The following is a 14911-nucleotide window of genomic DNA, read 5'->3' as shown; positions in this document are numbered from 1 at the left end:
AAGCAATTTAAGGCTGGCATATGCCATCGGCGAAATATGCGAGTCACGGGGGAAGTGCGCACGGCAGGAGACGAGCAGTTGGCCCACAGGAGAGCGGCACATATTTCATGGATGGCGCTGACAGCTCCCCAAGCAATTGGCGGGTAGCTGTTTAAAAATTCAAGCGTATGGCTAAAGAAAAATGCCTAACAGCAAATGAGTTGCACCTGCCGAAAGGGAGGCTCAGAGTGTTGCGAGTCAGTGAATAAATGCATGAAATGAATGAGTAAATAACTGGAATGACTAACTGCGCTACTCAGTCGTCTCAGGCGGCGCCTCGCAGTCTCGATTTGCAAATTTCAAGCGGAAAGAAATAAACAAGTTAGAGTGCTCCGATGGGGAGTGTCCGACTGCATCATACTCTGAATCCAGCGACAAGCTGCACTAACAAGCAGTCGAGCTATCTTCTATACACACACACACACGCGTCACAGGCCGTGCTGTTTATTAGCCGATTGTGCTTCTTTCCTTAATCCCACACTGTGGGAAATAAATTATTAAAAAACTTCAGTGCTTATAGTCCGATCATTCGGAAAGTTTATTGCCATAAACATGGCAGCCAAATGTGTGTAAATTCCAAAGCGTTACGGCCCAAATTTGGGTTTTCTAGCCTTTAAAGCTGAGGGATATGGTTTTAGCCATTTTCAATGTGCTCAGGGTATGACAAGCTGTAGTCTAGTGTGCTCGACTACGAGAGCCAGCTACTCTGTACCGAAAGGCCATAGTAAAAGCACCACGCTTTTAGTTCTTTAAATTTTATTAAGATTGATTATAGTTTCAGAAATGGGGAAAGGCAAATTTGCTGTATCTAATTCTTTCTTAAAAACCCAAGCCTCTGAATCGATTTTTATCGATAATTTGAAATGGGACGAGATATCTAGAGTTTCTAGCTCTAGTATTATAGTTTCCGAGATCGAGGCGCTTATGCAGATGGGCGGGAAAATGGCTCGACATATAGACGTGGCTACTTTATGAACAAGCGCCCTAAGCTTGTTACATACATTTGCATACAATCGTAGTACCCTTTTATGTATTTTCAGTAGATACAGGGTATAAAAAGAAGCATAAGCAGCTGAAAAACAGCTCGGCCGGAATGGGCCGAGCAAAAAGGTGTGAAAGTGGCAGCCTCAGAATCACTTTAATGTGTGGTTCACATGCCAGTAACAACAACACACACACACACACACACACACACTCACACACACACGCACACAGACTGGCAGAAGGCAGTGTTAGCAGCAGAAGCAGCAAAGTCTGCCTGCCAGGCAAATGGCATTATCAAAATTTACATACAAGCATATCCTGATTATCCTTTAAGCATGAATTATTGAAAGCGTAAATACCGCCAGAAATGACACTTGGCAATGGCACGAGCTGCAGAAACTCTAGCCGAAGCTGCTTTTAGAACACCAACAACTCAGATTAACAACAACAGCAACAACAATGGCCACAAAAATTGCGTAGTAGCTTTCTGGATGAGTTGGCAAGTGGTGTGAAGTAAGAAAGGGGGGTGGTGGTACAAACAAAGACGAAGACGGCTTAATTTGCACATGACAAACCGAAAGACAAACTGTGAGACATTTGAATGAAGGTATGACCTGGCCCAACGGCCACGGCAGCCCGAAGTGCGAGCAAGTGCAGAGAGAGAGAGCGAGAGAGAGAGCGAGAGAGAGAGAGAGAGAGAGAGAGTGTGTGTGTGTAACAAAAATAATGCGTAGACAGGCCGAGTGCTTCTATGGCAACAGTGGCAAGGCAGTCAAGACAAACTGAGCACGCAAATACCCTGTAAGCCAGGTCTTAAATGCGCTTACATAATCATATTAAAAAGTCGACTTGCTATAGGCAAAAGGTGGCTCACAGTTGTAACCTGCATTTTGAAAGTACGCTCATCAGCGTGTTCTCTTGCTTTCCCACTCTCTAGTTTATGTAGCCCTTATACTGAAAAATTAAAACTGTGTTTAGGGTATTCCTTTTCTCGGAAAGGCTTCTGAGCATTGCTAGATGCTGGGATCTTGTTCTCGGTCTATGCTGGTGTACAAAGCGAATGGAGATTGTGAAGCCCATTAGCCCTACTCAATCTAGATGCCGCTCAAGATTACTAAGATCAGCATGATTCCTGGACCAAACGAAAGTACGTCCATCTCGGCAAAAAGCTGCCCATTTTGCTTCACATTTTGAATAGACGACAAACCGGGCAAAATATGTCATCCGACATCACGATGGATGACAAGAGTCTAACTTTTGCCAACCACAGAAGAAATTCCGCACTATGCCGAGGAGGAAGGAACACCGCAGGAGGCTGTCGCCAAGCCGAAAATAACCATTTATGTGCAGATTCTGGCGCTCACATAAAGCTACGCCATGGAAATATGGGGCATGGCTGCGCACGAAATAAGACGAGCGAGGACTCTGCAGAAGGCCCGCCATATTCTGAGGCTAGCTGCCCAAGCACAGCTCGGCAACGACAACGTTTTACACATTTTTTCGAAAGAAGCGTACGCATTTCCAGAATATGTTTTCAGCTATTTAGAAAAGAAAAGTATCCCCCGTCTACGCCAATATCAGAAGGATACGTTCATTGAAAGTAAGCTAGTACGAATCCAAAGAATGCCAAATCAAACAATGTCTTAAGGACATAAGGCTTGCCAAATTCATTTGAGAAGTGCATTCTGTGCAGAAACGGGAAACTTCGCGAATATGGTATAGCGAAAATTTTCCATTTTGAATTCTGTGACAGAGCTCGTCACCGGGACGAGACGAGATTCACATCCTCTTAAGCAAACACACACACAACACGACTCGAAATCCACTCACTTGGATAAATATGTTTTCAACTGTTTGAGTTCGAAGCCCATCCCGCCGCCTGCTCTATTGTTTGTGCGGTGAAATTCTGTTAAAATTTTGCCATAAATCCTATTTACATATTTCATCTACGTACAGAAGCTTTCGCTGCCTTCGTGGCGGCCTCAAAGAGTTCAAGAAGGCGCCGCCACGCATGCCCCACACTTCACGCTACACGTAACAACTTTCTGGCCATATCAATTGTTTAGGCAAATAAATCATAGGACTTCCTTCAGGACAGACCCTTTGCTACCGATGAGCAGAGCCGAAGACAACTCGATGCGGTTGCCTTCTTTTTGGCTAGCTTATTGTTGTTCTTGTTGTTGTTGTTGTTGTTGTTGTTGTTGTTGTTGTTGTTGTTGTTGCTGTCGTTCGTATTGTTGTTGACCTCGTTTTCAGTTCATTTCGGCTAAAATTCGTGCTGGCCGCTTTGGTCGCTGTTCGGTCTGCAGTGCTTCCTTCCTGCCTTCCTTCCTGGCCATCTAGCAGGCGATTCCAGTATTCGCCTTCGATTAATGTTGCCAAACGGCAACGCATTGTTCTCTCCGGCCAACATCCCACCGCAACGCCACGCTGCGGCTTTGCCCAACGATTTGTTTACCAGTCATCATGCGTTGAACGCAGATCCCCACATCCCTTGCAGTCGCAACCAAGCGAAACTCACTTAGAGCCAGTTGCGAAACGTAAAGTCATCATCGAAGGACTCAGCTTCGGTAACGGCCCGCTGCTAATCCTAGTCGCAGCCAGTGGGCACATTTGTTATGCTAAAGATTCACTTTGCATATGCTGCTCGGTACCAGCTAAACCATATTTTGAATAATTGTCCGCTGTCCGCCAATCCCTGCCCCATAACCTAATCCAGAAACCTAAACGATTTTGGGCGTCTGTGGCATGAAATTGAAATGCCTGCCAGTGGCAGATGGCACGTGGCGTTAAGTCAGTCGATTCGAGTAAGCTTTACACCTGATATCGATATAATCTTGCATATATATTGCTACTGGATGCCAATTTAAAAACATAACATTTATATATACGCGTGAATATGCTCTCATGTACTCATTGCGAGCAGCCCCAAGCCGAATTCTTCTCCATGTAACATGCATAAGAAACTTGTATATAAAGTAGGTATATATGCATGTGGAGTATATATAATATATATGTATTGTCAGCTGTCTGTTGCAGACAGGGCAGCAGCCAACGAGCGTAATTGTAATATGTATTGTTTGTTATTTGTTGTTTGCATTTTTATTTTTCAATTTCAATGTTGCGCATACGCCGCGTGTAACCAACGAGGGGGAAAACTCAAAAGCAGCAGCAGCTCCCCAGCGACGTCTTTGAAAAAGTAAAACGTTGGCTTGTAAATCAAATGCGCGGTTACGCCCGCAACCATCCCTAGCCCACACATGCACACGCAAACACGCACACAGGCACACACTGTTAAGTTTTCATGGTGCTGGCGCTGAAAAGCACGCAACACTTTTTGGACAAACTCAATTAGTTGCCATTTTTTAGTGTGCGGTCTTTTTTGTGTTTGCCACAGCCATTCAAACTAAAGTGTGTGTGTGTATGTGTGTGTGTGAGTGCGTGGCATTTAGAGGGGCAACAAAGTCAAATGGCCATATTGCTAGCGAACAAGTGCAACTCTGTTGCGAGCTATTAAAACATGGCCCGGTCCAAGCAATTGAAGTCGCCATTCAAGTTGCACTTGAAGTCGCAAAAGCCTCAGTTTCAATTGTGCCACATTGTGGCTCAGACATCTGCCCCTGCCAACTGGGGAACCGCAGCAACTGACAGTTCCTGCCACACATGTAGATGTAGACGCACGCATGTATGACAGCTCCCCAAAGGAAGCGTTGCTGCCACAACCTCCCAAGAGATGGCTGTGCGGCGTATGGACGAGCCACTTAACAAGCAACAACCGACAACAACAATAAGAATAACCACAATAATAACACGCAATAACAGTCAGCTACCACGAGTCCTGTATACCCTACACACACATAAATTCCATAACTTTTCTTGGCAACGCAAATTTTCGTTAGGTTGGGCTTAAATTTTATTTGCTACTACGTTAGCTACGGTTTGGTAAGAGTATGTATGGCAAAACGTGGCGCTTTGCTTTTTTATTTTCACTCCTTTGGGCCCGTTGGCCAAGGGAGCCGTTTCGCCGTTTGTGTTTGCATTTAGCAGGACCAAACAATATACACATTATGCTTATTATTTAAAAAGTTTCCACACACACAGACACACAAACTGTTAGCAACAGTGCAAGGTATAATGATACGAAAAAAATAATAACTGTTAAGAGAATAATATAAAACGTGGACCAGATATGTTTGCCGGGCTTGTAGATAGAACGAAGTAGGTCAGTGATTCGATTTTAATTGTTTATTTTTTATTAAGAAACGAAACTTCCAATCAAAATATTTCTCAAATAAAACAGTCGAACGGCAACTTTTGAGAACTATCCAGAGCCGAGCAAAAAATAACTTGGGCTCCAGTGCCTGGTAGGAGATCAATTTCTATATGAAGCCTGTACGAGTCCTCTAGTCGGTAGGGCCCGTTGAAAGTATTGCAGCTTCTTTTTATACATACACATGCACACACATTCACACACACACACACACGCGAGCGCCCACACGCCGCTAACTGGCCAGTTTATGCTGCGGCTGTGCTTCTTCTAGCCCCTTAGGCCCACACTGTGGCGAATGGATTCTTGAATAAGTTGGGTCTTTATAGTCCAATCATTATGAAATTTTCAGGGCTTAAATCTGGCACACAAATGTGTACACAAACTAAAGCACAATGCGCTTTCTTTGCAAAATTTCATATTTGAGAGAGTGAGCGAAGCTATGCATGAAGTAAAATCTTTGTAATATTTTTTAAGCTATACGACAAATCACTTTTGGATATAGCTAGCATTAATTATGGAGTTGTGCTTCAACTAACTTATCGCAGTCTATTTGAATCGTGTCCGGCACGCGCCCATCACTGGTGCAAGGAAGGGCAACGTAAAAATCTGATAATACATTCTGCGGCCTTTCCAAGGCATTTTCATTGCTATTAAAAAGTTTCGCGAGCAGGAAAACGCCCATAACAACAACAAAAAGCAAGTTAAAAGGAAAAAAGAATTTGTATTTTATTATAATGATTTTTGTTCTTTTTATTTTTATTTTTATTTTTTTCATTTTGCTTGATTTTTACGCATTTTGTGCCGGGCAAACACATTTAAAACCGCAGCAGTCAGAGGAGGACGATACAATTTGCGAGGGCTACTCGAAAAGTTGCCTTGCTTGCAGTCGAGAACGAAGCACACGAAAAAGGCTGCGTACTTGCAGACTTACAGTCGCAAAAGCAGGTTGAAGAAACGAAACTCCGGCCGAAGTTTTGGGTCAAATCGAACTTGCAGCACTTGCTGTTGGCCTTTTGTCTTTATATCTAGTATATTAGCTCTCTTCTGACTTTGCTTTTGTGTAATACTTTAATAAATCAATTTAAACGTTTCTTCATAAATACAAAGTACTGTCAATAGTTAATAAGTGCTAAGACGACTCTCTGTGTGGCTGCTGCTTGTGCTTGTGCCCGTTATATTGCGCTAACAGGTATTGTGGCTACCTTCCTAATATGCCGCTTGTCATCTGCCGACCCCGCCCCTTATGGGCGCACACCTGCCGCCCCTCGTTCATAGCACTTGCTGCCTAGCAGTTTATCTGCGGGGCCTCTGCCGCTGCTGCCTCTGCTGCTGCTGCTTTTGATTTTATTTATTTTTATTGGCCCTCGCGCTTTTCACACAGTTTTCATTTTCCCAACTCAAAGTTTCTTTTTTTTTTTTTTTTTTTTATTTTTTGCTGTTGCTTTTGTTTTTGGCTTTCATTGTTTTGTGTCGGAGCAATTAAAATTTTTATGAGCAAACAAATTTTCGTTTACAACAATAACAAAAAAGTGCAATAAAAATAATAATAATAAAACAATAAAAAAACGAAGCCAACAAATTCACGTGAAAAGGGAATTCTGAAAAGGTGCTAATTGGTTAATTGTGCGCGTGCAGGTAAGTGAAAGAACTTACGTGTGAATGTGCGTGTGTGTGTGTGTGTGTGTGTGTCTATGCTGCTTTTGTCCTACTTAATAATTCAGCGAGTGATAAATGAAAAAAAAAGAGACAACAAATAAAGGATATTAAGAGCGCGTACCTGGCCGAATCATTGACACTTTGACAGAGCTTTGTTTATGCAAATTTAAGAATAGATTTAACATTCATAAATAATTTCAGCCTAAAAATAATTCAATTTTAATATGCTTAGCGACTATTTCAAATAATATATTACATTGTATAATTTTGAATTCGGAGATTATAAAGGATTATTGGGTTTCACATAAATAATTCATATTTGCCACACGAGCAGTTGTAACTGGGACTGGGCAACTGTTTGCTGCGTATGCATAAACTATATTACATTACAATCTTCAGTTAAAACTTTTACGGATGCATCCTTTGGGTTCGAAGGTCAGCTCAAAGTTTGTTCGAAAAGCATTCAACAACAACAACAACTATATAGGTGTGCTTTGGACACATAAAGTGGTGAAGCTGCGTGTCTGAGCCGCGATGGTCGCTGGTTCAAATCCCGCAGCAAGTTGCACAGACTCTGCGACTTAATAGCACACATACATATATATGTATATGTACATACAAAAGAAATATCACTACCCTAGGCTGGGGTTGAGTTTAGGGCATTCGAAAACCTTGTAACCAAGTTACCACTAGGTGAAAATCTTTTTAGAACGTCTGCTACTTGGTAAAACTTCTGGTAACAAGTTTTCATTTCGCTCTTCAGAAATGTAGGTAGAAGGTAAGGCAAAATATGGTTTTTGCCACAAGCAGCAAATGAGTGGAAATGTGAAAAAATTATGGTATACATTTTATATAGAATTTTAATTAAAAAGTTCCTGATAACTTTTATTTGAAAAGTTTGCAAACAAAAGCCGAGCAATCGCATGACTGGAAACTACAAATTCTAATTCAATTACAATTTAGTAAGAATTTAAATAAATACTAGAAAATAAAAACTAAAAAAATAATTATATGAAAAAGACTTAAATTAAAAAAAAAAACTGATATACTAATAATTAAAATAAATACAAGCTCTGGCTAAAATTAAAAATATGACATAGCATGTTGCTAAAGCAAACTTTATTCATAATATTTTGATTATTAAAAGTTCGTTGTTTTTATTCGTTTAAAGCTGCCTAAATAAATAAATACGCGCTTTGTTCCTGTCTTGGCAGATATGTAGGAAGAATACTGGAGTTTTTATTTGCTGAATAATTTGAAAGTTAAGTAAAATATCTTGAAAGGCGAAAAAGTTTATGAGAAAACTTAATTAACGAGCAATCAATCCTATAGCAGATATATGATATAGTGCTTCGATTCAGCCGATATCTGCTGTAGAAAGGCAGAACCATGCGTAGTTTCTGTTAGTTAGTTGATATTGATCAGAAATATAAATATATTTTATAAGCGACAATTTCATGGAGTTACACATTGCAGGAACAAATGTAAATACCCTCTTTAATGGCTTAGAAATTAGAATACCCTTGGCTAGGGTGACGAAGGGGGGGAGGACGTCATTTATGTGTGGCCAATGCTTAGGCCGTCGTCGCCTGTTTAAGGCGTCAGCTGCTGTTGCACTGCGGACAAAAGCATTTTGACACGCCCAAAAACATAGTCAAAAGCAGACTTCTATGCGCCCACCCTTACTTGCTGCCGCTGCCGCACAGGGGAAGCTAGTTGTTAGTTTAAACTGATTTGCAGTGTTTGACATGGCCATAAAAAGCGACGAGGACAAAGATGAGCCGGACTGGACTGAGCTGGTTAAGGCCATTATATAGCCAGATGGGGGCAACAGAAAGCGGGAGATCAGAGCCGAAGAGCTTCGCTTAAATGTTTTCTCTTCATTGCTTTCGCCTCTCGCCTTTTGCTGTTTGCGCCAGACACACACACACACACACACACACACACTGACTGTTACCCCTAACATACCCCTACATCCTTTGCTTGCCTGCGCTGTGTGTGGGGTATGTGGCAGGGGCAAAGCTTCAACGCCCGCCGTGTTCTGTTGGTCATTTCACTAATCTCTTCATTTTGCTCATCGCTGTAAACGCTTTTTTTTCTCCTTTCTTCCATGTTTACAATTTATTTGGCTTGTTGTATTGTCTCTTGTTGTTGTCGCTCATACGCCCCATTGTCTATATTCTGGTAGCCGGTGCCGCCGCCCTTTTGTTTGACCAGAACGGGCAGCGTCTCTAATGTTAAGTTCACTCATTCATTTTGGGACCCATGCACAATACAAGCACACTCACACACACACACACACACACACACACCCTCCCCATCGCTCTTGCATTGCAGCCCTGTCAGGCGCTCATGTATTGGACCCTGTGAGTTTTAAGACTGTGCACGTCTGTTAGTTGTTGTTATTGCGCTGGCCCCAACAATTAAGTAAAACGATTAAAATGCAAAATAGTCAACGCCAATGGACTGAGAAATATGCTATTATTCCGATTGGCGAGCAACAAATTCACTCAATGACACAACATCGAACTGTAGATGGAAAAAATCCAGGATAATATGCAAATATCCATTATAATTATTGCTAGATATGCATGTGGCTCGTTAAAAAATAATGCTTAAAGCATCGCAACAAGAGTGACCTGAAGCAAATACTTTAAGCTCGATCTGGTCTTGCCCCTTCTTTAAGTTGTTTAAGCATGCATTTCTCATACACAGATTATTACTAAGGAAGGAAGAAGCGCAGCTTACACGCAAGGCGCATGAGGAATAACATATTTTATATATCAAGGATATATACAGAGCAACTTACTGTCGGTAGATACCAATTCATTGATGTTTCTTTTTATTTTGAGATCCTATGCATGGCTACGACATTTATTTCTTGCACATGCTGTGCATACATATTTGAAACTTAAGGAAACATAATTCCATTATGGTAATATGTATTGTTTAGCAGCTCTGCCACTTTGTGATCCATTAATATTTGCAATGTTACAAGCTGCCATTGGTTAGTTTAGCTTATTGCGAGAGCAAATCTTTTGGGTCAGTTCATGATTTAATCCGTTCGTTTAATTTCCATGAACGAAACTTACACAAGTTGCATTGTTGTGAGCAGTGTGTGCAATGGTTTTGTTTGCTTCTGGCTTTGTTGTTGCATTTAATTAAAACCCTAAAATGTAGGCACACGACTGCAGCTGGCCGAGTGGCTCGATAAGGCGAACGGCAATTGGGGGCGGTGAGACGATGGGCCTTGTGCGGCATTCGGTGTGTGGTACGGGCCAATTGGAAAGGCAGCAACAAAATAAATAAATGTGGAGCTGTTGCCATTTTGGCAACCACAGCAACGACCAGAACCAGAACAGCAACAGCAACAGCAACAACAACAACAACAATAGTTGCTACAACAACTCACTTAGCATATCCCTTTCACTGTCATGCCCCCTCACGGCCTCTCTCTTTTACTCTCCATAATCGGTCAAATTGCTGGGCAAACATTTTAGCAGTTTTTGGGAAAATATTATAGTTAAATGATTTTAGTCAAGAAAGGCATCAAAAAGTAATGTTGGCCATGCACAAGAAAACCTTTCCCAACAAAAACTGACCTATGAAAAGGGGCTGATGTTTGATTAAACTCTGTTAGCTTACACAAGTACAAATGCTGGACGACAGCATACCCTCTTTTTGGCTTAACTTAATTGCAGGGTAATGTGCACAATTAATCAATTTATATGCGAAAAGTTCTATCAAGTGCAAATGTTTGCTTATAGAGAAAATTGGATTGACAATATTTTACATGGAAAAAATTTATATATATTTTACTAAATAATTTTTCGATAGAACTACTCGACATTCTTTTGATTTTAGTTTCTTCGAATTTTGTTTAATTTGCTGCCTGCAATTGAACTATAAATAAATAAAATGTCCAGCAATGAATTTATGTTGCTCGCATTAGCAATAATGCAAACGCAATTGGAAAATTTATCTTGGAAAATCTGTTCATTATTCTTGTATTCATAGAAGCAAAGATTGGATTTTGTATCCTAGAAACATAATTTAATTGATATTTTAACGAATTCACATTCCGGAAAATCTAAAAGTCGAATACCCAAATGCATGGAAAAACAATTACAATAATCAAGCACTTGATATATATCAGGTTAATATACCAACAATACAATACAATAATTACTACATTTAACATCTCTGGAAAATAGGAATTATAATTATTATATTATATCATATGTTTCTTTCTGTGGGGACTCCTAGAACTGCCTATGCAAGCAACGAGCCAATAAATATATCATTAGAGCTTTATAATAATCTTCCAACTGAAATGCATTGCGATTTTTCGGCCAGTTGTGCTGTGACAAAACATAAATTAAAGAAATATCTCTTTTAAACTGGCATTTTTACATTTTCTTTGAGTTTCATGTTTTCTGTTTAGGCACACTTATAATAAAGTAATATTATTTGTAATTTAAGATAGCCTGAAAGTTACCAGCATTGGCAAATTATTAGTCAGCTTGGTAAAACTCATAGATGCCAAGTTTGGAACACATTTCTCAAAAAGCATTAAACTTTAATAAAAAGAACTTAGCGCTACACAGACTTCTTTCCCTGAAAGATAATAGGATAAACTGTTCCGATGCGCTCGGACAGCTCGGAAGATTCCCAAAAACTAGCTACAACCTGAGACAAAGCGGACAGACATGTCTTTATAGATTTGTTGCAACAAATCAAGAATTAACTATTTTTGTATTCTTTTTTTTCATATTGATTTGCTTAAATCTACGCTGGAATCAATCGGTAGCTTCTTATCTTCTGCCACAATGTATTCTAGTTTATATGATGAACATATTTTGGGATCGCCATTGACTGCTTGCTGTGACAAAATGTATAATGGCTGCCAGGGCTTGGAGGCATTTAATTATAATACACGTACACACACAAACATGTAAAAGCCAGTTACATCTTAAATCTTATATAGTATCTTGAATCTTACCTTGGCACAAAACGATTCGGCAGTCAGCGAAAAAAAAATTGGTTTCCGTTTTGCTTTGCTCAAATCGTTGCTGCTGCTTTAGTTCGTTTTCTATTTGTTTGTTTTTCTCGCCTGCTTATTTGCATTTAGTTTTTCAATTTTTATTTTCTTTTCTTTTTTTCTTTGTTGTAGTTGAATTCTTCAAATTGTGCGCACTATTTTGTTGATTTGCTTTTTATTAACGTGTTTGCAAACATAACAAAAATGTAAAAAAAAAACAGCTGCAACAAACTTTGTTCGCAAAAAAAAAAAAAAAAAAAAAACAACAAGACAAAAAAAAACCAAAACAAGAAACCACACAAATTTCACAATAGTCTTTCGCACTTTTTAGACATTTTTTTAATGAGTTTTTGATTTGTGCTCTCTTTTATTTTTGTTGTGCTCTGTGCGCCAGGACCAAACAGCTGAGCTCGAATGTTTGAAAATAGATCAACAACAGCAGCCAGAAAACGCGTGCAAAACGCGCGCATTTTGTTCTTTTTTTTGTTTTGCAAATTTCATTTGCAACAATTTGGATTTTAATGCAACAAGTTGATGCAAATTGATTTGAAAATGAATTAAACACAATTTATAAGCCTCAAACTTGAGCAACGGCAACAATTGCTGTCGCTGCTGCTGCTGTTGCTGCTGCTGCTGCAATTCGGTTACGAAATGTTGACTTCAATTTCCTAACTGACTCGCAATTGTCGCCCCTATTGTTGCTGTAGTTGTTGTTGTTGTTGTTGTTGTTGTTGTTGGTCTTTATCTTTGCCTTGGCAGCTTTGTTAGCGCGACCTCCGCAATGACCGTGTAACAATTTTGCAGCTCAGCAGCAGCAGCCGCAGCAGCAGCAGCAGCAACAACAAACAATTCAAAGAAACGCGCGCGCGCCACAAAGTAGGCAACGACAGTGTTCGTGGCAATCAGACGACGCTTAAACGCAGCAACAACGACAACAACAACAATAAGAACAACAACAATGGCTACAGAAACAGCTGCCAAAATGCTGCGCGCCTTTTTTTCGCGCTGCAAAATTATGTGAATTGCTTTCAAGCGAAATTTTGTACAATTCATATTTTGGCTTTTTCTGTTAGCGGCATTTGCGGCCATACAATTATGACCGCTGCTGCCGTAGCTATGTGCTGCAGCTGTAGTTATGTGCATTTTTATTGCCGCTTAGCAGCGGCAGACGCAGCACACACAAAAATTATGTAAGCGTTTTGTGCGCGTTTTTTGTGCGTTTTTTGTGCGTATATTTACAGGCGCTAAACGCTTTCGTCGCTGCTAAGCGCAGCCAGAGCTGAGCTTATTGTTGTTCTTGCTGTTTTTTGGAATTGTTTTTTATTATGCTGTTTGAAAATGCTGCTGCTGCTGCTGCTGCTGCTGCTGTTGTTGTTGTTGTTGGCAGCGGCAGCAGCAGCGGCAATTCATTCAAACTCACAAGATAAACGCAGCTGGCAGTCACATGCGCGACAGACACAGGCACACACTTTTGGGCTTACATGAGCACACACTCACACACACTCAGAGACACTCACACACAGGCAGACAGACGCATATGCACGCACACTGAAACACAAACATACACACACACACACGCGCGCGCACTCACACGCAGACACAGAGACACGGCCACGGAGACGAGACAACGATTGCGACTGCGACTACGACAACAACGGCAACGGCAATTGCTGCGACTGCGACTGCGACTGTGACTGCGACTGCTGCGACTCTCGCGTTTGGTTCTCCTCAAAAGCGAAACGCGTGCCGTCTGCGCTGAGTCCTGTTTCATACTATCCTGCAATGTTTGCTGCTGCTGCTGATGATGCCACTGCTGTCGCTGTCGCTGATGCTGCTGCTGCTGCTGTTGGTTGTGCTGCTGCTGCTGCTGCTGTTGCGGCTGTTATAGCTGCTGCGGCACAAGAATTTCCCTTATGGCTCTGTTAAAATTTCCCTGGCATGCGCACCGTGTACAACATTACGAGGCGTTTACAACAGCAGCCGGCAACACGACGTATACGTAATGTTTGGCCCAGAACAGAAATTGTTAACAGCAACTGAAATGGAACCAACGCATGCTGCCGCCCAAACAGATCCCTAACAGATCCCAAATGGATCCCAAATGGTATATTATTTAATTCCATAGAGTGTTTAACATGGCAGCCAACCTAACAGACTTTTTCGCTGGTTCAGTTGACGGTTCAAATCAAAGTCTTGCCTTAAAATTCGCACCGTAAACTTGGTCTTTCGTCAACTTTCTTTCAATTTTCAACTATTTTATTTATCATAAATTTATTAAATTATATGTATATTTATTTTTATAGCAGTGTATATATATAGTATATAGTTTTATAAAGAGAAAATAAAAGAAATTGATGGCGAATCGAGCCACGTCCCTCTGTCAATTTCTGTGCCAACTTGTCACTGAGTCTCACCAAACTTCACCCTTATCTGGCAATATTATATGTAATTATAAATGGTGTGGCTTAGGTTTACATTTAAATAGCTCAATTTATGATTCGGGCTTGAAGCGGTGCGGCCGTAAGCCAAGGCTTGGGCTTAACTATTTATTTCGGTGGGTTTTCATTGTTTAAAGTCAGCGATTGGCAGCTTAGTCAATAATTTGTTAAGCAACGTAAGCCACAATTAAGGATATTCGGCCAATCAATTTACTTATGAACATTTTCAATGCACTTTCCACTGCACACGTGCATGGCATTAATGCAAATGAGCTGCTGCTGCTGCTGCTGCTACTGCAGCACGACTTGATGCCAAATTGAATTATGTTGAATGCCAAAAAGGTTAATGAAAGCGCCATGCCCTGCGTCCCTCGTATCCCCTCCTCGCCCTTCAAACCCTTCGGCACAACTCCTGCATTGTGTAAGAGCAAGCAGCATACACCGTGCTCAGATCTGGCCGCTTTGGGGCAGCAACAAAACCGC

General features: G+C 40.9%; 1 protein-coding gene across 4 annotated transcripts in view; it reads right to left on the bottom strand.

Annotated features, from left to right (window-relative positions):
- Positions 1 to 13820, bottom strand: part of nAChRalpha3 (nicotinic Acetylcholine Receptor alpha3) — a 98473-nt gene extending 84653 nt beyond the window's left edge. The window contains exons 1-2 of one of the 4 annotated variants that reach the window (XM_032439330.2): positions 13411 to 13820; positions 11952 to 12145 (exon numbers count right to left, since the gene is read on the bottom strand). The gene's annotated coding sequence lies outside the window, so the exon portion shown is untranslated. The remainder of the gene's footprint in view (positions 1 to 11951; positions 12146 to 13410) is intronic. The other 3 variants (XM_070209055.1, XM_070209056.1, XM_070209057.1) reach the window with 3 other exon arrangements.
- Between the last annotated feature and the right edge of the window lie 1091 nt (positions 13821 to 14911).

Source organism: Drosophila virilis, chromosome X, assembly GCF_030788295.1.
Source record: "Drosophila virilis strain 15010-1051.87 chromosome X, Dvir_AGI_RSII-ME, whole genome shotgun sequence".
NCBI classification, from domain to species: Eukaryota; Metazoa; Arthropoda; class Insecta; order Diptera; family Drosophilidae; genus Drosophila; species Drosophila virilis.
The sequence above is the reverse complement of the archived record's forward strand: the minus strand, read 5'-3'. Positions and strand labels throughout refer to the sequence as shown.